This window comes from Diceros bicornis, chromosome 5, assembly GCF_020826845.1.
Source record: "Diceros bicornis minor isolate mBicDic1 chromosome 5, mDicBic1.mat.cur, whole genome shotgun sequence".
Classification (NCBI taxonomy): domain Eukaryota; kingdom Metazoa; phylum Chordata; class Mammalia; order Perissodactyla; family Rhinocerotidae; genus Diceros; species Diceros bicornis.
In genome coordinates, this window is record NC_080744.1 from 43,112,497 (window position 1) to 43,133,573 (window position 21,077).

The following is a 21,077-nucleotide window of genomic DNA, read 5'->3' on the forward strand; positions in this document are numbered from 1 at the left end:
ATATAGTCAATATTCCTTTAAAATGACCCAATAATATTTTTCTTTCTCTTCTGCCTTGTCAAGTTTTCAACTGGGATAAATTTCCATTTGCCTGAGGAATTCCCTTTAGATTTTCTTTTAGCAAAAAAAATTCTCTCAGATTTTCATCTGAAAATGACTTTATTTTACCTTCATTTTTGAAAGAAATTTTTATTGCATATAGAATTTTAAGTTGGCAGTTATTTCTTTTAGCAGTTAGAAATGTTATTGTATTGTTTCTAGCTTTCATCAGTTCTGTTGAGAAATCAGCTGCCAGTCTTACAGTTACTAATTTAAAGGTAATATTTTTTTTATCCCTGTCACCTTTTAGGATTTCCTTTTTGTCCTTGATATTCTGCATTGTTACTATGATGTGCCTGGATGTGGTCTTCTTTGTGTTGTTCCTCTTTTGAATTGAGTTTTTCCTCATTGAAATTCTTTGAGTTGATGTCTTTTATCAGTTTTAGCAAACATTCAGCCACTGTCTCTTCAAATATTGTTTTTGCCTCTTTCTCTTGTCTCTCTCCTTCTGGGACTCCAACTATAAGTGCATTTAAGATGTTCCCATGTATCTACTTCACTTTTCCAGTGTTTTCCATTTCACTAATCCTGGGGGCTCCAATCTGCTGTTAAACCTATCTAATATGGTTCTTACTTTCAGATATATATATATTTTTTAATTTTTAAGTTCCAGAATATCCATTTGATTGTTTTTATAGGTACCAATTTTATGTTGAAACTCTCAATCTTTTAATTTATTTTGTGCACCTTGTCTTCTTTTTTTGAACATACGAATCATAGCCATTTGAAAGTCCTTATGTGTTAAGTCTGATATCTAGATCATATATGGGTCTGTTTATATCATTGTTGATGTTGTTTCTCTTCTTTTTATGTGATATTTCCTTGTCTCTTCCCATTTCTAATTTTTTTAAATTGTATGCTGGACATTGTGTACTAAAGAGCCTTAGAGAATCCTGGTGATGTTATATTCTACCAATGAGAGTTTCCCCTTTCCTATGTTAAGCAGATAGGATCAGGGGAAGATCATCTCAATTCAACAAGAACTTGAGCTGGGTCAAAGCATGGCTGCAGATTTAGAAAAACTCAGCCTAATTCTTGTTTATCCTCTTTTCTAGGTATGTCCCTCATGAGATATGTATTAAGAACCTTTCAAAAATATGTCTTCTCAGTCCTGAAGACCTTCAAGAATACAAGAGATTCTCAGCCAAGCTCTTTAGCTTCCTGCCTAATGATCCTTCAAATATGGTAAGTGTCTGTTATGAAAGGTTCGGGGATTCGATCAGAGATGTAAAAGACACTTTCTACTCCAAACAAATGGACTGAAGGTATATTTTATTATATAGAGGATAGTAAAGGCAATAGTCTGCAAACAGATCCAAATAGGTCAAATATTAAGAGGGAAAAAACATCAGCCCGACTGGAAAGGGAAAACACCCACATTGGCTGAAGAGAAATGACACAAATCAACCGGAAAGAGAAACACCAGGTTGACCGAAAAGAGAACACATCAAATCAATTACTTCATATCAAATCAATTACTTTACATCAAATCAGTTACTCACAACATCCACGCCCCACTGCCGGGAGAGCCCTGTCAATTGACACGGCTGGGCAAGGATCACACGTCCTGGGCAAGGTGTCCCTTCCACAGGTGGAACTCTCCCTAGGGCTCAGTTTCCAGCAGTTTTTATACCATCAGTAATTTTCAGAGTAAGCAATTACAGAGTTTGCAGAGCAAGCATTTAGTGTTCCCATGCACAAATGGTTATCAGTGGCGTACGTGCACTGAGCCCCCTGGCTAACGTCCCAGCCCAGTAGTTGTGTACGTGCATTGTTCTCTTTGGTTATCGTCTCAGCCCGGCACAGATGGCCAGTCCACTCTGGGCTACGACGCTCCAAGAGCCTTGAAATGTTACAACTTGCAACTCTCTCCGTGGGAGAAAGGCCAGTTCCCGGGAAAAGGCCGGTTCCCACCACACAGAAAGCAGCTTTTATATTTCTTTTTTGTGCTAGTGGCTGTAGGTCAGTGGAGCGGCCAAACATGGCTGTACTCATGTCAAGACAGTGTCTTTAGAGATGGACCAGTGGGGTTTTTCAGGAAAGCAAAGCACTTTGCAATTGCATCAGATTTCACTCTCTCCTTTAGAGAATTTGGCCCAGACTCCCACTCAGCCCTGGAACTCAGCAAATATCCTTATGAGTTAAACTGGATGCCTTTCAAGATTTTAGTTTGTTCTTAGACTCACAGAAACTTTCGAAATAATGTTTGATCAAATATCTGGGCACCCTGTGACCTAGTCAAGTTGATGCACACAATTAACCATCAAACCATTATTAAATTTATAACAATCTATATTATTATTAATGATGTTCTGTAACATATATGTATATATGGGCTATAATTTATTAAACATCATATCATATAATATATTATTATGTGAACTACTTAACTTGGCATCCAAGAACACCCAATATACTGTATGCATTCAATTCATATTTGTTAATTATAAAAAATATCCAATTCAAATACCAACTCTTTTATGTAGAAATATAGTTGAACACTCATATTTTAGAACTATTCTGCCTATGTTAAAATCCTAGCTTTATCACTACTAGCAGTGTGCTTTGGGGTATGAATTGCCTTATCCATAAAATGATGAAAAAATAATTATCTCATTAGGTTGATCTGAAGGTTAAATAAGACAACAACTAACCAGTGACTGGCACCTGATAGACAGTTAATAGTACGTGTAAAATACAGTCCTTGACATCATCATCATTGTTGTTGTTGTAATTATTTTCAATTATGAGCCATATTTCCCATTCCAATAAGATGTGCTCTGTTACTTTCAAACTTTCTTAACCCTATTCCTGCGCTTCTCTAATGGCTTTAACATAGCCGAAAATTGTAGCTCTTTGGGTATGTGATTTATTGCTGAACATTTCATTTTAAAGTTCTTTTTATTTTCTTGACCAAGGATTGTGCAGTAGTCATCATCATCATTATCATCATCGTCATTGTCATCGTCATCTGCAGTAGTTAATACATAGCAAACACTATTTGTTGAATAAATGAATGCATGAATGAATGAGGACTGGAAAAGTATTTTCTATATCTGCTAAGAGAGCAAAATAATAAAACATACTACATAATGTATTCAGCATATGATTTTATGTTTGTTTTAGTTTTATTCAGATCAATATTACTACGTTAATGATCCAGGACCAATAAGAGAGAAAAAAGGTTGACAATACTTAAATGGTGTATTAATGCAAATAAGAGCCAAATGTCCTCATGGCATATTATAGGAAGGTCAGTTTTGCATTAGTTCAAATAAAGAAGAGTGATGGAGAATTAAATCACCACAAGGCACACAATAATTTAGGCATGACAAACTCAACAGAATCTGTATCATAGTAACCATTATCATATCTGGGCTTTGAGTGAAGATTCATTTTCAGCAAAACAGTATCATCCTTCATATTAAATTTTGTTAATTTGAATTTTATTGGTTCATTGCTTGTTTTTATTTTATAAACTTGTTTTTTAAATTATACCCAAATTAATATGTGTAAGAATATATATTTAAGTTCATAGCTTTCACATGTATCAATATTTAAGTAACATAATAATAAAATAATTTCAGACTTGGAGTTCATGACACTTGTTTTCCTTTAAAAGGAGACCATGACTTACTCAAATTTGTGTGAGCACCATGTGACACAAGTACTTATTCAATAGAATTCTGTCTGAGCGCAGCTTGTTAGCCTATAGACTTAGATATATGTGCCCTCAGAAACATCACAGCAACATACTAAAGCTCAATATATCAGAGTTAATCTGTGATGCAGGCATCAGTCCAGCTGGTACATTCTACTGCTGTGAGTACTTCACTCTATTTTTAGTGGTAAGTTATTTGGCATTCAGATTGAGATCTTGTGTGGGAATAACAGAATAGACTCGAGTCCTGAGCTGCCCAATTCCCCTCCTAAGAGCCACCATGTAAAGATACACAGTTTTGGGCCTGAGACGGTTGGTAATTGCCTCTTCCTCTACCCCCGTCTACATTTGTATAAACACTCTTGAATAAATAATGAATAACTTCTTTTTTCCCCCCACTCCAACAACTAAGTCTCATAATTAGAATTTGCTACTTCTTTTAATACATTCAATTATCTGCTGATTCAAGCATCTTCAGGTCAAATGCATTAGAAAACATCTAATTATGCCCTTTTCCATGGGTAAGAAAATCTTTAAATTTAATTAAAAGACCTTAACTCAACTCCTTCACATTAGGGTCTACTTCCCAATGGATTTTCTACAGGGTGACTTTAAAAACCAAGCCCAATATTAAAATTAGTAGCAGCTATTACTTGTTATTTATTCTTCTTTAAAACAAATTATTTTTGGTTGAAAGATACTTTGATCATTAATTTCATTCTCTCAACTATGTCTCTGCATTCACTCTTAAAAGCACAGATTAATTGAAAAAACTTGCTTGCCAGTTTTAAAGTTGTTTGCTTTCTATATCTTATGCCAATAAAGCACCTTAAATGCAGACTACCATTTCTCAGTCTCAATATTCTCTTTAACATACTAATCAACACACAAGCAAAGGTGGCAGAAAAACAATCTTAAAAGAAGAGAGAAAAATGTTGAGCCCCACATCTGAGCCATGTAGAGTTCAAATGTACAGGATGTTCTGACTTTTATGAGAGAAAGCCACAAAAATATCTTTCTATTTTCTCTTTCTAACTTGGAAAATTGGAATAGAGAGCTCTGTCTTGGTTTAATACCTTCCAGGAAAGCATAAAAATCAAGGCAAATCATGTGTTTTCTCTTTAGTTTCATGAGTTTTACTTTTATTTTTTTCTTGACTTAGAACAAACTTGTTCTTTATTAAAAATTGGCCTTACATGAAAGGAGAAATCCAGATGTTGAAAGGAAGGAAGCAATCTGGAAAGAAGTAATTATGTCTTATCCTTAGGTGAGTTCCTCCTCTCTTCCAGTCTTTCTCTGTCCCTCCCTTCTTCTTCCCATCGACACTCCCTCCCTTCCTTTTCTTCTTTTCTCTCCTCCTCTTGCTTTTCTCTCCCGTATACCTTTCTTCTTTCCCTTCTTGTTTGACCAAGTACTTCTAGAAGACAGTTAATTATGTGAGCAATGTATTGATACCTCAAGGTGCTTGTGATGAGCCAAACCCACTTCCACTCCCATTCATTGCTTGTTTGAATCAGTCATTGGACAGAAGTTAATGTTACTAATTGTTCTTATTTATTCAACAGGTAGGCATTGGGGAGATTTTTGAACAAAGAAATGGCATCAGGAAACAATTGTTTTAGGGAGATTTCTCTGTCAATGATGGGCAGGAAGAATTAGAATTAAAGGGTAGTAGACTCGTTAGTAGGGTTTATGATTCTCAAGCAGAAGGTGCCAGAGTTTTGAACAGCCCAGCACAGTGAAAATGGAAAGGACTTCATATTAAGAGACATTTAAGAAGAAGAATTTACCAGTGATAGATTGGATATAGAAAATAAAGAATAGAGGTAAGCCAAAGATTGTTTTCAGCTTTGAAGCCTGAATGACTAAGGAAAATGGGAGTGTTATAAATGGGATCAGGAGAGCAGATTGAGTGAAGAGGGTGAATTCAGTTTTAGGCATATTGCCATTCAATGTTATGAAGCTACTTCTAGGTGGAAATGACCAAATCAATTGGGGAAAGTTGGAGAAATGGAGGAAAAAAAAAAAAAAACACCTCAAGGGCTTGTTAGCATAAACTCCCTGAACCTCTTGATATCTTACCCATTAGTTTATCTGCATGTGTACTAAAATCTCATTCTTCTCCCTTTGTATGATTGGAAAAACAACAATTTTAACACAAACGTGTACTCTTTATAATTCCTTATCTGTTTTCTAAGGCAGGTGGATCCTAGTAACTGGAGAATCTTTTGCAAACTTAAAGATTTTATTAAAAGAGGGCTTGGAGATACATGTTTGGAGGAGGAAAATATGTGAGTGAGAAATGGTAAGTGAGAAATGGTAAGTAAGTGCTATAAAGAGGCCAGAAGGGAAGGAAGGTGCATAGGACTGTGGTCAGGAGAGCTTTCGAAGTTATGGAAACTATTGTAAGGAAACAGATGAAGTACTAGTAGTGAGTGGCAGATGAGGGACCTTGGGAATAGACAAAGAAATATCTAGCTATAAATTTTGGGGTAAAATGCTGCATATGTGTCATAATACAACTATTCCATATATACCCCCATAATCCCTATGGACTTTGAATATGTATTTCTCATTACTCCTAGTGGTGTAGAGTTTTTATGTGTGAATAAAAAAATATTGTGAATCTTGCTTTATGGTTATGACAGAAAGGGAAAAATATGCTATCTGTGGGATCAGTCGCGTGTGGTTGATATTTGTGTTTGTATGAGTATGTGTGTGTATGTGAGAGAGAATTAGGAATAGAGTGTCCAGGGGAGTGATTTACTGAAGGGGGTGGGTTGTTGTTCATGTTGTTCAACGGGAAATTGGAAATTCCAAATGGGAAGTCTAGGAGGTGGAGTTGGCCTCTGCAGCAACGATGAGTGCGAGCCCTGTGGTGTAGGATGGGCTTGCTGAAGAAGAGTTGAAGCAATTGAGGACATGGACCTCCATATGAGAGGAGAATTCTATGATCAGAAGTAGGTGAAACCACTCTACCGTGTTGCTGGGGCTTTATGGAAAACAATTTTTACATAAAATATAGCAGAGCTTCGGGAACCAGAAAAAGGACTTTCTTTTCTCAGCAACCAAGACCTTTGGCCTTAGATTAATGGAAAATATGTGAAAAGAAGGAGAGGGGAACTTACAAGTTTAGGGTGTGCTAGACCTTCTTTCCTAATGTAAGAGAATCAGGGAAACTGATAAACGTCCAGGGCAAACCTGGTGCCCCTGTTATTCACTTTATCAGAACGTGGTTCAAATCAAGAGATTCCTTCATATTTTAGAATTTCTGGCTATGCTTTGTAGTATTAGTCACCGCAGATAATCAAAATTCAAAATAGAAGAGATGAGACTCTGTGTCCTGAGAATACAGTCTTTTGAAAAGAAATACATCTGATCCTATAGTGGTCACAAATGCCTAGATGTTACCTAAGTCACAAAGGGAACTGGCAGGGAGTTGCTGTTTGGCAACCAGACGACCTATGGCCAGGTCCATGCAGCAGAGTCGAGGGGGAGTTGAAAAACCAGTCAGTGATTTGAAGCTATGCTTATAGCTAAGCCACGCCCAGAAAGCCCCTCATATTTCAAGAGGACATTGAGGTTTGAGAAGTTCAAACCTAGGTTAGCCACTGCTTCAGTCTATGAGAGGAGGCGTGAGGATGGGAGCAGAAAACTTAGCCATGATACTATCTGAACAAGCCACGTGATTTTATGCCTCCACACGGCTAGTCCCTCAATCTGGAACTCCCATTCTCCTCTTAACCACCTATAGAATAACTTAATGCTGGCACATTTTGAATGGGGCATCCTGGGGAAATCCTCCCTGCTGACAGGAGGAATAATTTGTCAAACAAGGCCTCAATAATATTACTATTTATAATACCTCAATAGTATTACTATTTATATAGTATTACTATTTATAATACCTCAATAGTGTTACTATTTATAATGCTATTAGTATAAATACTAATATTTGAGGCAGAGCACTATTCTTTACAACAACCATATAAGGTCAGTGCCTTTATCTTTATTTCACTAACGAAAAATAACTTGTCAAAAGTTACACTGTTGTAATTGGCAATGTCAGTCTTTTCAGTCTAAGTCTCCCCGATTTAAACTCCTTGTTTAAATCATTATGCTTTTGGGAAACCACATCTCTTCTCAAATCTGTTGGTGAACATGTGAAGTAAGAAATGCTTAAACTAATTACAATTATATTGACAAAGTTTGGGCATTCTCTCTCCCTGGCTGTTGGAAACACACTGCATGATCTAGAGGTTGGAGGCAGGGAGTGAATAGTGATGGTTTTATTTCTCACAGACATTTAAAACATGTTTTCATTAAATCAAAAATTTTAATCAAAGAGTTTGAAATTTTCTACCCTCTAATTTAGGCTACAATTCAAGTTAGTTTGCCATCTAAGAGGTTTTGTAATTTGGTTCCACCTTATTAGCCCAAATTTATTTAATTTATTTCAAAATCCACAGACATTTATGGAGAGCTAGGAGTGTGCCAGGCACTACAATGGGGAGAAGAAACACAGATGAAGTAAATACATTTCTCCAGGATCCTATGGATCTGTTGTTTGCATTTAAAGGTAATATTCTATGTGCTACATTGAAGGTATATTCCAAGTATGACCAACACAGAGACAAACAGGATAAATTGCCTGGAAAGATAGGATAAGGTAACAGAGAACGTGAAATTTGAGCTGGGTATTGAAATGAGCAGAAATTTATCAGGCAGAGTGAGATAGAAGGGCATTTCAAGGAGAAGCAGAGCAAGGCATGAGAGTGTGAAACAGTATGATGTGTTCAAACAACGGCAAGGAGCTCAGTGAAGGGCCAAGCAATTATGTGCATGGAGGAAAACAGAGGAAGAGAAGTCTTGAAATGCAGCATAGGGCCAGATTATGATGGTCCTTGCATGTCACGCTAAGGATTAAACAATAATTGTGGTTTTTAATTTTTTTAAATTAATTTTTACTTTCTTTTTAGCATTCACTTTCAAGTATGTGCACTACAAAAATAAGTAGAATTTTAATTTGCCTATGTCCCTTGACTATAGAGCAATCTCTTGTCCATGCACAGTAAGGGCCAGAGAGAAATTCTCTCCTCCTGGTCTCCTAATATGATTAATTTTGCGCATCTTTAAACCTGAGATGAGTACTTATGATTTTACCTCCCAGGTTTTCTGGGAGGAAAACAACAAATTAAATCATAAGTTTTAGGAAGAAGAATTTTGTTTTTAAAAAGCTCACTTCTTGCAGGGGATGTAAAGATGAACTGAAGAGAAGAGACATTTCTCCTTTTTCTTTATATAATTTTTTATTCCATAATAAATTTTTTTATTATTATTATTATTTATTATTCCATAATAATTTTTTATTCCATAATATTCTCTTCATTGCACTCCAATACACCTTTTCAGTTCCTGACTCCAGCCTGGTCCTTTTCTCATGTTTTTAATTCTGCCTTCCTAAGGATAGAGTGTTTCTGGGGCTGGCCCCGTGGCTTAGCAGTTAAGTGCACACTCTCCGCTGCTGGCTGCCCGGGTTCAGATCCCGGGCACGCACCGACACACCTCTTGTCCGGCCATGCTGAGGCTGCGTCCCACGTACAGCAACTAGAAGGATGTGCAGCTATGACATACAACTATCTGCTGGGACTTTGGGGAGAAAAAGGGAAAAAAAGGAGGAGGATTGGCAATAGATGTTAGCTCAGGGCGGGTCTTCCTCAGCAAAGAGGAGGATTGGCACGGATGTTAGCTCAGGGCTGATCTTCCTCACAAAAAAAAAGGATAGAGTGCTTCTTCCTCTTCACTTCCAAATCCAATACCACCTATCCTTCAGGCAGAAGCAAGTCCTGACTCCTCAATAAGGTCTATTAGGTCAGCTTCTTCAGACGCAAGCCCTGTGACAAGGATTCCTGAGCAAGTGATTTATTAAGAAGTGTTCCCAGGAAAAGCTGGCAAGAGAGTAGGGGAAGCAGGACAGGGAAGAAGAAGAAGCGAAACAAGGGTTCAAGCCTCAGCTCCATCCTATTGTGAGCTCTGGAGTGCAAATTGTACCTCAAGTTTGTCCTGCCTCTACGCAAGGGAGCTGGACTTGAATACTCCCACACCAGTCAATCACTGGCCATTGGCTCCTCCCAGGAGGGAGGTGTTGGCAGTGTAAACTACTAGGGACTTCTGATTCTCTGCACCTGCAGGCAAAGCTGCTCCACTAGCCCAAGGCCAGTCCTCTGAAGACAGTCGCAGGTGGAAACTATTAGAAGCAAAGCACACAGAAGCTGGAGTTTGGATGCACAGAATGGATGCTTAGGAGGGATTCTAGGGGACCTGGATGGAGCAATGACAGGTTCTATCTAGTAGAATAAGGCATTCCTCCCCTGCTCCAGCCAGACTAGTTTGTTCTCTGAAATTCTCTGGGAGTTATTTTGTCTGCCACTCAGATAGTGAACTTGTGCTTCTTTTGAGTGTTCTTGGGTGCCTAGCCTACTACATTGCACATAGAATGAAAACACTTTTTCTCAAGTAATCGTGGATCTCTGGGAAGAATTTCAAACCAAGTCACCTCTTGAGATGCCTTCATATCTGAGGAACCAACCAAAGTCCAGGGATGATCTTTACAGTATGAGTATTTGCTTAAGTGGGCCTGGGGCTAATTTCACTCCTAATGTGAACATTATGCTATTCCTCAGAGTCTGTATCAACTCGCAGAGTTCAAGAGTGTGAGGTAATGCATCCATCAATCCAATTGTAAAACCATAGGAATGGAGAGTAATTTAGTCAGCTGATGGTAAAGCATCAAGGGACCCTTGGTGACTCCAAAATGCAGTTTGCCAGCATGGAACCCATTCAAATGTAATAGCTCTCCCAAGTTAATGCAGTGGAAACCAGCTCAATAAGAATATTTTAAAATGGAAAGAAAAGTATAGTAGAAAATTGACTGTCAGTCATGTGAGGAGACAGTAGGCCTTTTCCTTCTTTCATTTCTCTATTTTTCATAGATAGATAGCAATCTAAGGCATTTACATGTAGAATGAGACCTGGGAAGTTGCTTAACTAAAGCACCTTTCAGCCTAAGATGGTAGAAATGAAGTGATGCCTACTGATTTCTTTGAATCCAAATCCAAAATGAATACATTGTATTTATACATGTATTTCCTAGCTTACATCACTTTACCTTTTTGGAGAGGAGAGAAAAAAGCTTGGAGAAAAATGTGTTGCTAATATGTGTAATATTTCCTTTTGTCTGTTGTCAAGATTAAAACAATAACAAAAACAATAACAACTTCCTTTTTGAGAAACAAAGAGCTCATCTAGGGACATCTAGGCGTTTGCTGTTGGCTACAGTGCAAAAGAGCAGGTCATAATATATCCTGTAGCCCAACTTCATTCATATTGCTTTCTAACCTTGTCTTCCTACCTGGATCTTTTCTGGTCTAGGGATCTGAGAGGATGGCTTCTTAATGTTGTCCAAACTTTTCTGGTTGGAATACTGAGGAAGGACTGCTGGAGCCAAGAGACATCTTGAATTGAATTTGCTTAATTGTCAATCATTAAGCTTAAAAGACAAGGAAATCCTGCATGTAAATATCAACTATCAATAACCTATAAATAATTTCTTTATTTCCTTCTCATTCTGTTATTATCATGAATTCCCTTATTCTTTCAGTTGTTTTACCTTTCTGGAAATATCAGAAGGAAGGTTGACATATTACAGGTTTTAGATTCCAGCTAAGTTTTACACAGAGTGCTATATAATTCAGAGTGAGTCACTGTTGTTTAGTTGATGGAGGTTATAGTCTGAATAATTAGTAAAAATTCCCAAGGTTGGCAGCAAGAAATGTCAGGGAGCTGAAAGCATAATGAAGGTAACTGTGACAAATATCTTAGCACCAGGCAGGAAAAATAAAGCAACCAAATCAGCAAACCAAATAGCTGCCAAGTTTTCTTTACTTAATACAAGTCTAACACGAAATGGCTATCTAAGATAAAATGGCAGAACTCCCTGCCATTTGTGCAAAAGATTAATTTATTATTAGGATCATATTAGTATCTGAATGCTATTCTAGTTTTAATATATTAGTTATTATTTTAGTCACTTGGATCTCATTGCTGTTAAGGCCAATATATTTCTCACAATCACATCATCTCTTCCTTTATTTACACGACAAGCATTTACTGAGCACTTCCTGCCTTCTAGGCCCAAGGTTATGCACTCTGAATTCAGTGACAAGAGGCACAGTCCTTTCTCTCAAGTCATTCACAGTCTAGATGACTGTGACAGTCAGGGCACTTAGTTGCAAGCTACAGAAGCTATGCTGTCTGACTTAAGCTGGAAAAGAATTTCATTAAAGGACATGAAGTAGCTCAAAGAATCACCCAGAAAGCAAGAGAATCAGATTCAAGTCTAAACAGCCAGAAACAATTTCCAAAATGACTCCACTGTAGAAGCAGCAAGGGCATCTGTGCTGCAGGCACAAGCACTTGACTCTGCAGCTCACCCTGGAAACACATCTAGTACCAGGCACTGGAGGCGGCTGCTTTCACCTCTGCCCCTGCTGCCTGCTCTTAAATGCACTGATCTTGCTGTCTTCATCCTCTGAAAGAGTTCCTCCTAGTCTCTGCTTCTTTGAATTATTAGTCTCGGTTTAAAATCTCCTGTGGGTCTGTCATCTGGTGAGCCTAGTTTTTGTGCCTGGGCCTAGGTAAAAGAAAAGCCAAGAAAGTGAATATCTGATATTTTCAGCTTTTATAGTGGAATTCTCCAAATTTAAGAACAGTATTGGCATAAAGGACAGCCATAGTGACAAATGTACATTATAGTCCCTGATTTTGGTTGCCCAAAATCAATGTGTCCTCTTCTTTCCTTACTTACACAGCCTGCTGTGGTGTGTCTTAAAGAAATGAGCTGACACAATTAGTTGATAAGGGAATGATGTCATTGTAACACAGAACTCGCGTTGGTCCATTTCTGATGTTTCTCAGCATACAAATAATTTGTGTTATCAAGTAATAATTAGTAAATTCTTACACAGCAAGCTGTGGAGGAGCAGAGTACTCTACAAGGTGCCCATTCACACTCTCCCTCTGTTTTATTTTGGGCATGTGCTTTGCTCGACAAGTGCTTATTGTATGGTTCTGCCCAATCTTTGTGCATTTTGCTCTTGTCTCCACAGCCCAGCAGCTTCAACCCTTTTTGATACACAACTCCTTAAAAAAATAGAGTGCAAGATATTCTGTATTATAATTCCTAATAAATTATAACATCTTTTTTTTAAAAAAGAAAAAACTGGGCTAGAAAGTTATTGTACTTGTAATTGCTCTGGTTACAAAATTGCATAGGTTTTGAGTGTTTGCCCCAATCTATTTTTTCTGATAAGCCCTGTAATTATTTGTGATTTTGCAGGACATGAGGTTTCCAGGAACCTGTAAATCTCTTACAGTAGAAACACTTGAACTTTAAAAAGTGCTTTCATTAACAGGATGCAACAATCTCTCATACCACAAACACTCTTACCCCCTTCCCAAGAGGAGTAAAATTCACAGTTTTTGGTGCCAGCAACAAGCCACGGCCTCTGCATGATGTCCATTCTTTAGTTCTGTCGCAAGTCTAGCTATAATATACGGACTAGACTGGAAGGTTCACCACCACCCAGCACATCTATACAAGATAGTGGGGAAAGGGAGAGGAAAGAAGAAGAAAATCAGTTAAAATTTACAATTATGTACAGCACAGAGTAAAACACAAAATATAGGTAAGAGCGATAGTTTTCATCTCTGAAGCTGATTTACGGGCAATATTTTGTCATGATTTCCCTCTTCTATCACCTATTCTGTGTACCCCTTGCTTTCAGCCACCACCTCTCTTGGTTAAGGTTCTCTGACTAATCTGTTATCACCAAAGGAGCTGAGTGCTTTGTAGTACTCCTATGCAGATTTGCTATTATCTTCCATTAAATTTTACCGCTGAAAAGAGATTTATGGGGGATTCTATACATCCTATGCATTCCCTCCTCTTTACCATTTTGCAGCAGCAAGCCTATCAATAGTCAGCCAAGATAAGAGCTCCACGTGCTGATGGAAACATTCCTTCATATGGACTGAGAACTCTAAATCAAAGTTACAGGGCAAGGGAAGCCAAATTTTTCAAGAGGATCGTTAGATTGCTAGGTCTAATACCAACAGGAGGATCTCTCACTTCTAACCTTTGGTTCCAAGACCCATATATTCTCATGATGGGAGAAATATATTGAGTAATAGTTCAGAGAATTTGCTGCTGGTGCAGTGCCCCAAGTTTTAACAGACCATCCCATCATTTTACATGCCCAACTGTTTTTAGAGAATGCAGTTCTGTTCATTGTCATTGCCTCTTTTTCTGTAAAGTGAATATTCCTTAGTTAGAAGCACGTTTGTTGTGCACTGCCATGTTTAATAAGGCATTCTGTGATTCCTCAGATGGTGATGCTATATGAGCATGGTGAGCAGGGAAAACAAAACTATCCCTAGATAAAAATATCCAATTACCATCTCTTCCATGATGCTAAGGATCCAGTGCAATTGAACTTCAACTTGATGGCTAGCTCTCTTGAGATATCATCCCACGTTGGGAGGGAGGGGGTCACTCAACATTGGTTCCTGCTGCTAAATGATCGATCACTCATCAGTGGAAGTAAATAGGTCAGCCTTGGGAAGGTGAGATCCATAATGTTGAGCTCCTGTGTAACTTGATCCTTGGTACCAAGGCCAATTTGTTTTTGAGCCTATTGAGCAGGGGTTGGAGTGAATGTGGAAAGAGGCTAATCAACATTCACAAAGACATTCATCTTGTCCACCTGATTATTGAGATCCTTATCTACAAAAGAGGCCTTTTGATTAATGTTTACATTGGAACCAAATTTCTCCCATTTTGAGCCCATTCCAAGGGGTCCATTCATGCTTCATCAAACCCCGTTGACACCAATCTTCCAATTTTGTTATCTCAGGATGAAGAGCCTTCCTTCGCGTCATAGTTCCTTCAAGCAAAAGTGAACAATCAGATGTACCCCTTACAGTTCTGTCTCACCAGGAGGATTTTTTTAATCCTTTAAGAAAGTACTAGTTGTCTCATCTGTCATCAGACAGGCTCCAGCTGTCAGCTCTCTTAGGGTTTGATTCAGTGTCAAAAGCCACCTTGCCAAAGAACATAATTTTCCCAGGGTAGCATTCACTCAATGACTGATTGAGGTGGAAGTGTAAATGCCTGGCCATTTTCACCCAGTGCAGGACGATGCTGATGACTATGCTCTAGAGTTCCCCAGGGGACAAAGTTTTGCTGATCCTCTACCACCATTTGACTTCTTCTCTTCAATCCTGTATTTCCTCCCTTCCTTTCTTGGGTGTTGATTCCTAATAAATGTTCTGCATTCCAAACTCCATTTCAGTATCTATTTCTTGAGAACCTAACCTGTGACATCATGTGTAAATCAAGCTGGAATGTTTTCCTTCTTAATCAACTAGTATAGGAACCGATACGTAGATAGAGGTTGAAGGAGGTTTGGCTGTGTGGCAAGATTAGTTGCACTGGAGCGAAAGCTTCACGCTCATGTAAAATAATTGTGCTTTCAGGACTTGCTTAAGCCAGAATTTCCATGTACCACTTCCACCTGATGATGGAGTGATTAAGGGCCTGCCTGAATTTATGGCTAGTGTATTAGATAAACCCAGTTTATAATAGATTGTTCAGATCATATGGTCATCAACTAATCCACATTCAGGTGTTTAGTTAGAAGAGTAAGAGCTTACTCTAAAAAAGAGTCTAGTAACTTTCCCACAAAGGTGTGACTTCATTCTCAAACTCCTCAGAACTTCCCTGAAATTTTCTTTTCAGGGAAACGCACTCCAGGCACATCCAAATCTTCCAAAGACACTGAGAACGTACCTTGTCTACTGCATAGCAGAGAAGTGAGCTCTACGTTTTGCCAAATCTTGTAAGGTGAACCATTTCCCAAACATCAAAAAAGAGCTTTAGATGCACATGACAAATGACCACAAGACCCTTCTTACTATTACATTTCAGAAAAGTGTAATAGGCTTTCTAATAGAGCAAAACATATTGGATTAAGAATGCCCATGGTGGTGATGGTGGCTCATCTAAGCCAGCCTGGAATAGAGAATGATTCAAGTAAGGGTCCCAGGAGGCAGGGACATCTGGGATGGAATTTGAGGAATGTGTCTGAATAAAGGGACTAAAAGGAACAAAAAAAAAGATGCAAGGGCATTCTCAGCCAGGGGAGCAACATTTGTCAAAGCAGTAAGGTGAGAGAATACAAAGCATATTCACTGTACTGTAAGTTTTGAAATCAACTTTGTGTCTCATCTAATTTGCAAGAACTCTGGTCTACCTGGGGAGACCTCTGGTCTACTTTACCAGTGTAGCTAGGGATTGTTTCATATTAGTGGTAGAGGCTCCAAAATAGTGTCCAAAGGTTACAAATATTTTTAACCTCTCCTAACCCACTGCATGGAGAGATTCGTGGCAATATTGCACAAATTTTACAGAGGAGAAAAAGAAATTGGAAGAACTCCTCCCTCCTTGCCCATTTTAATCCTTAGGGATTTGTCCTGGAAAGAGGTTTATGCATGCATATATTATTACCTTACACTATGTCACAGTGATTAACAATTTTGGCTCTGGGTTTAGGGCTCCATAAGTTATTGGCTATGAAGTCCTGAGCAGGTCACTTAACCTATCTAAACTTCAGTTTCCTGTGTGTAAAATGAAGAGAATATGTCTTTAACTAATGAAATTATTATGAGGATTAAGTGAGATGAGGACAAAAAAGTGCTTAGCAAAGTGCTGGGGTATGAAAAATGCTCCAAAATTAGCTATTATTTTATTATTATTACTTGAAATTTATGTATGATATCCTCTAAATGTCAGAGAGTTGAGATAAGCATAACAGGATGGTGGGCTCATTGTGGTTCTCTTTACCATGATCTTGACTCTCGCTTCTTTCTCATGATTCAGGATGGCTCCAGACCAAGTTTTAAGTTCATGTTTATGATTATGGAGATAATAGAAAATCCATTCTCTAACAACACCAAATCCTTACGTTTATGTATGTATTTAACACTGCCAAATCCTGAACGAAGGTTAATGTTCATGGCAGAGAACAAACATTTGCAAATTTATGAATTTGAATTCCACTTAGCTTTATTGACAAAAATAATCACTGAAAATGCATGTAAATAATTTATATTAACGTCAGGGATACCAGGTATATATGTGATATCTGGACTAAACAGACAGACATTTGCCCTATTTAAACCATACCCTCTGTTTCTTACTGAGAATCAGGAAGAATGTTTTGTAGAAAAAAAGGATCAAAGTTTCTCATACATTGCACCTCATATTTTTCAAAGTGGGTTTTGAAAACTACTAGTTGGAAGTTATGAATAGTTCTTATGTGAAAATGGATTCCATAGTCAAAGAGGTTCGGGAAATATAAGGTTTTATTCCAGCTTTATTTAGATATAATTGACATATTGTGTAAGTTTAAGATTTGCAACATGATGATTTGATACAGGTATATATTGTGAAATGATTACCACAATAAAGTTAGTTAACACATCCGGCACCTCACATAATTACCTTGGTGCATGTGTGTGTGTGTGTGTGTGTGTGTGTGTGTGTTGAGGACATTTAGGGTCTACTCTCTTAGCAACTTTCGCTATATGATACAGTATTGTTAACTCTAGTTACCATGCTATAAATTAGATCCCCAGAACCTATTCATCTTATAACTGGAATTTTGTGTCCTTTGACCAACATCTTCCCATTGCCCCACCCCGCAGCCCCTGGCAACTACCAATCTGCTCTCTGTTTCTATGAGTTGGGCTTTTTTAGATTCCATGTGTAAGTGAGATCATATAATATTTGTCTTTCTCTGTCTGACTTATTTCACTTAGCATAATGCCCTTGAGGTCCATCCATGCTGTCTCAAATGGCAGGATTTCCTTCTTTTTTATGGCTAAATAATATTCCAATGTGTGTGTGTATGTATCACCTTTTCTTTATCCATTCATCTGTCAATGCACACTTAGGTTATTTCCGTGTCTTAGCTACTGTGACTAATGCTGCAATGAACATCGGGGGGTGCAGATATCTCATCAAGATACTGATTTCATTTCCTTTGGATATATACTCAGAAGTAGGATTGCTGGATCAAATAGTAGTTTTGTTTTTAATTTTTTGAGGAAGCTTCAAACTTTTTTCCATAATGACTGTACCAATTTACATTCTCACCAACAGTGTACAAGGGTTTCCTTTTCTGTACATCCTTGTCTACAATTATCTCTGTCTTTTTGATAACAGCCATTCTAACAGATGTGAGATGATATCTCATTCAATTTCCCTGATGATTAGTGATGTTGAGCATCTTTTCATGGACGTGTTGGCCAGTCTTAACAAAGTTAAACAGAATTCCTTACTGCAAGACTTCTCAGAAATTTTACTATGTACTTATAAATTGTAGATTTCTAAGAGGGGTTAGATCCGTGCTAACAGAAATATATGAGCCACATATATTTTTTAATTTCCCAGAAGACACATTAAAAATGAAAGAGGTAAAATTAATATTAATCATATATTTTCTTAATCCAATATATCCAGAGATATCATTTTAACATATAATCAATATAAAATTATTAATGAGATATTTTACATTCTTTTTTTCCCCCATAGTAAGTGTTTGAAATCCAATGTGTATTTTCAACCTGCAGCCCGTCTCAATTTGGATGAGCTGCATTTGAAGAGCTCGATAGCTGTGTATAGTGAGTGGCTACCACATTTGACAGCGCAGGGCTACACTATGCAGTATTTTTCAAACTTGCTTTTCCATGGCTTCCTTTTTATGGGACATGTTGAGGGATTATATTTCATGAAATACATTTTGAGAAACACTCATTTATGGAGGAGACTAATGGAGATATCATCAGATGCAAGAGAAGAGTGAGGAGATAGAAAATGTCAAGATATGAGATCTGAGCAAACATGAATCCTGCGTGGTTGTTGTGAATATTAACTTAGCATTATACAGATATCACATCTTGGTGTATTGACCTATATGCAAGAGCAGACTGACATTCAACTAGATTATCCTGATGAGCAGACAGAAGGAAAATGAAAACGCAACATGTCAGCAAATATAAGGGAGTCATTGGTGGTCAGAGCAAGAGCTTGGAGATCACACCAAGTACAGCCTTGCAGGGAGATGCTGGTGTTCAAACAGGACTCTCAAACTCACAGGCTCTAGGGGGGGGATAGTGAGTCCTTCTAAATTTAGTCATTTTTCCAATCAAAAGGAATCCTAAGAAAGCAAGTATTCTGTTCTCAGAGCTCCTTATACATTTGAAGTTACTCCTAGACATTTTAGGTGAAATCTAATAGATTAGGGTTGCTAGAAAGGGATGCTGAGTTTTTCATCCCAAACAAAGCTTGACTTGAACACAAGGATTTCTTTTCTTCATCTTGAAGGATAGCTCCAGTTGTTTCCCCTCTACTCTACAGTAGCTCAATGACTGCCGTGGCATTAAATTGTATCCTCCTGGCCTAAATGAGTTCATTGTTTACCTCCTCAAGTACCTAGATTACTTATAGGGTGTTAGGACCAAAGAGGATTTATACGCAAAAATCCCAATAGGTTTAAACACTCTACAGGTTTCCATCCTAAATGGGGATTACAAGATAACTTTATACAGGGAGCAGTCCAGAGCCTTTCTCTATTGAAAACAAGCTGATTTAGCAAGGCAAAAGAAAACAAAATCCTTTTCACAACATTTGCTCAGGGGGTCTTGAATTCAAACCTAAGGAGGAGAGAAAAAAGGGGCAAGTGAGGAAACATGTAATTTGTCTAATTGTAGTGCCATGGATGGGAACACCAATACTGCCAGATTTAATTATTCCTTTCATCTTGCCTTATTTCACTCTTGAAGATCAATATGCTTGTTCTCTTCTTAAGTACCAACGATTTCTACAATCTAAACATAAATTTAATCATGTGCTGCCATCCCAGTGTTTATAGACTCTGTCAAAGACATAGCCCATTATAATTATTTTTTCAATCATTTGCCACCAGAGAAACCCTTCAGGCAACACTAAAATTTAACTTAATCACCAGAAACAATGTCAGTTCAACAAATGGATCTTATTAGATGGCCTTTTTAAAAAAGCAGTAAAGCTCATTTCCCAATACTTTAATTTTCTGCTAAATTTCAAATTGTGTTTACATACAGCAATTGAACTGTTGCCATATTTTATACGAACCATAAATGGAATAGTAGCATAAAGATTGTTATTAAAACTGATTCCCGGTGCAGCATATGCAAATTTCTAAGTCATAATCATTGGGGGTAGTTTATTTACTTCAACTCTAAAAAGGAACTGCATGTTAATGCTAAAAATGAGTAGTAAATGTAGGTTATGGAAATGGCTAAAAAGAAATAAATTGAACTATTAGAAGACAAAACGCTAATCAGAAAAGTGGCAGCTCAGATGACCTCCAAAACTCTTTCAGATCCAAGAGATTTCAGATTCAATATAAATTACAAAAACAAATGTAGAATTGTGAAAGAAGCCAATGATGTTTTAATAGGGAGCACATGATCCAGCAATGCCAGGGGCACACCTCATGGTGCCTCTGTCTCATAACACAAATATGAGGAAACTCAGATAAGTATATATCAATTAAAAGTAAAAGAATGATAGGTGTTCAATCTTATTAAAATCACGTGCAGTAATAGCATATTACTATGGGAAATTAGAAGTACGTGTGTGCATGTGCGGGCATGTGCCTAAGCATATGTATGTACACAGGTGCGTTTGTGTTTTTGTTTATGTAGACATGAGGCTGTATGTATAATATATCTGTGTGTTTTCAAGTGTGCTCTTGCTCTTTATACGTAAAATGGATAAATATATTTCTCTCGGGGAAAAGGCAACTTGCTTAAAGTTGTTTTAAGGACAAAAGTAGGATCTATTATAGCATCAAACATTTTGTTTTAAAAATAGGAATTTAATGATATATAAAAATTCATGACAAAATCAGGTAACGTTCTCTCAATTTTTTTTTCAAAATAGTGAGGAGAGATTTCTGATTAAAATGACTTTAGGAGAAGCTCTAAAGAGTGTTTTGTTATTTTGTTAATTTTTTTATTATGATATTTAAAATTCACAAAATGTCTACAGAAAAATAAAACAAACACCCTGTAGCTACTACCAGATTTAGTTAAATCTATCATTTGGCCATAGTAACTTTTTTTTTTTCAAATGTTATGTTTTTAGTAAAAT

General features: G+C 37.4%; 1 long non-coding RNA gene across 2 annotated transcripts in view; it reads left to right on the forward strand.

The window, feature by feature from the left end:
- The first annotated feature begins 1,164 nt into the window (after positions 1-1,164).
- Positions 1,165-21,077, forward strand: part of LOC131406051 (uncharacterized) — a 32,423-nt gene continuing 12,510 nt past the window's right edge. Inside the window, exons 1-4 of one of the 2 annotated variants that reach the window (XR_009220048.1) lie at positions 1,165-1,284; positions 4,923-5,027; positions 5,959-6,065; positions 8,230-8,339. This is a non-coding gene — a long non-coding RNA (uncharacterized LOC131406051). Of the gene's footprint in view, positions 1,285-4,922; positions 5,028-5,958; positions 6,066-8,229; positions 8,695-21,077 lie in introns of those variants that run through there. The other variant, XR_009220049.1, reaches the window with a different exon arrangement.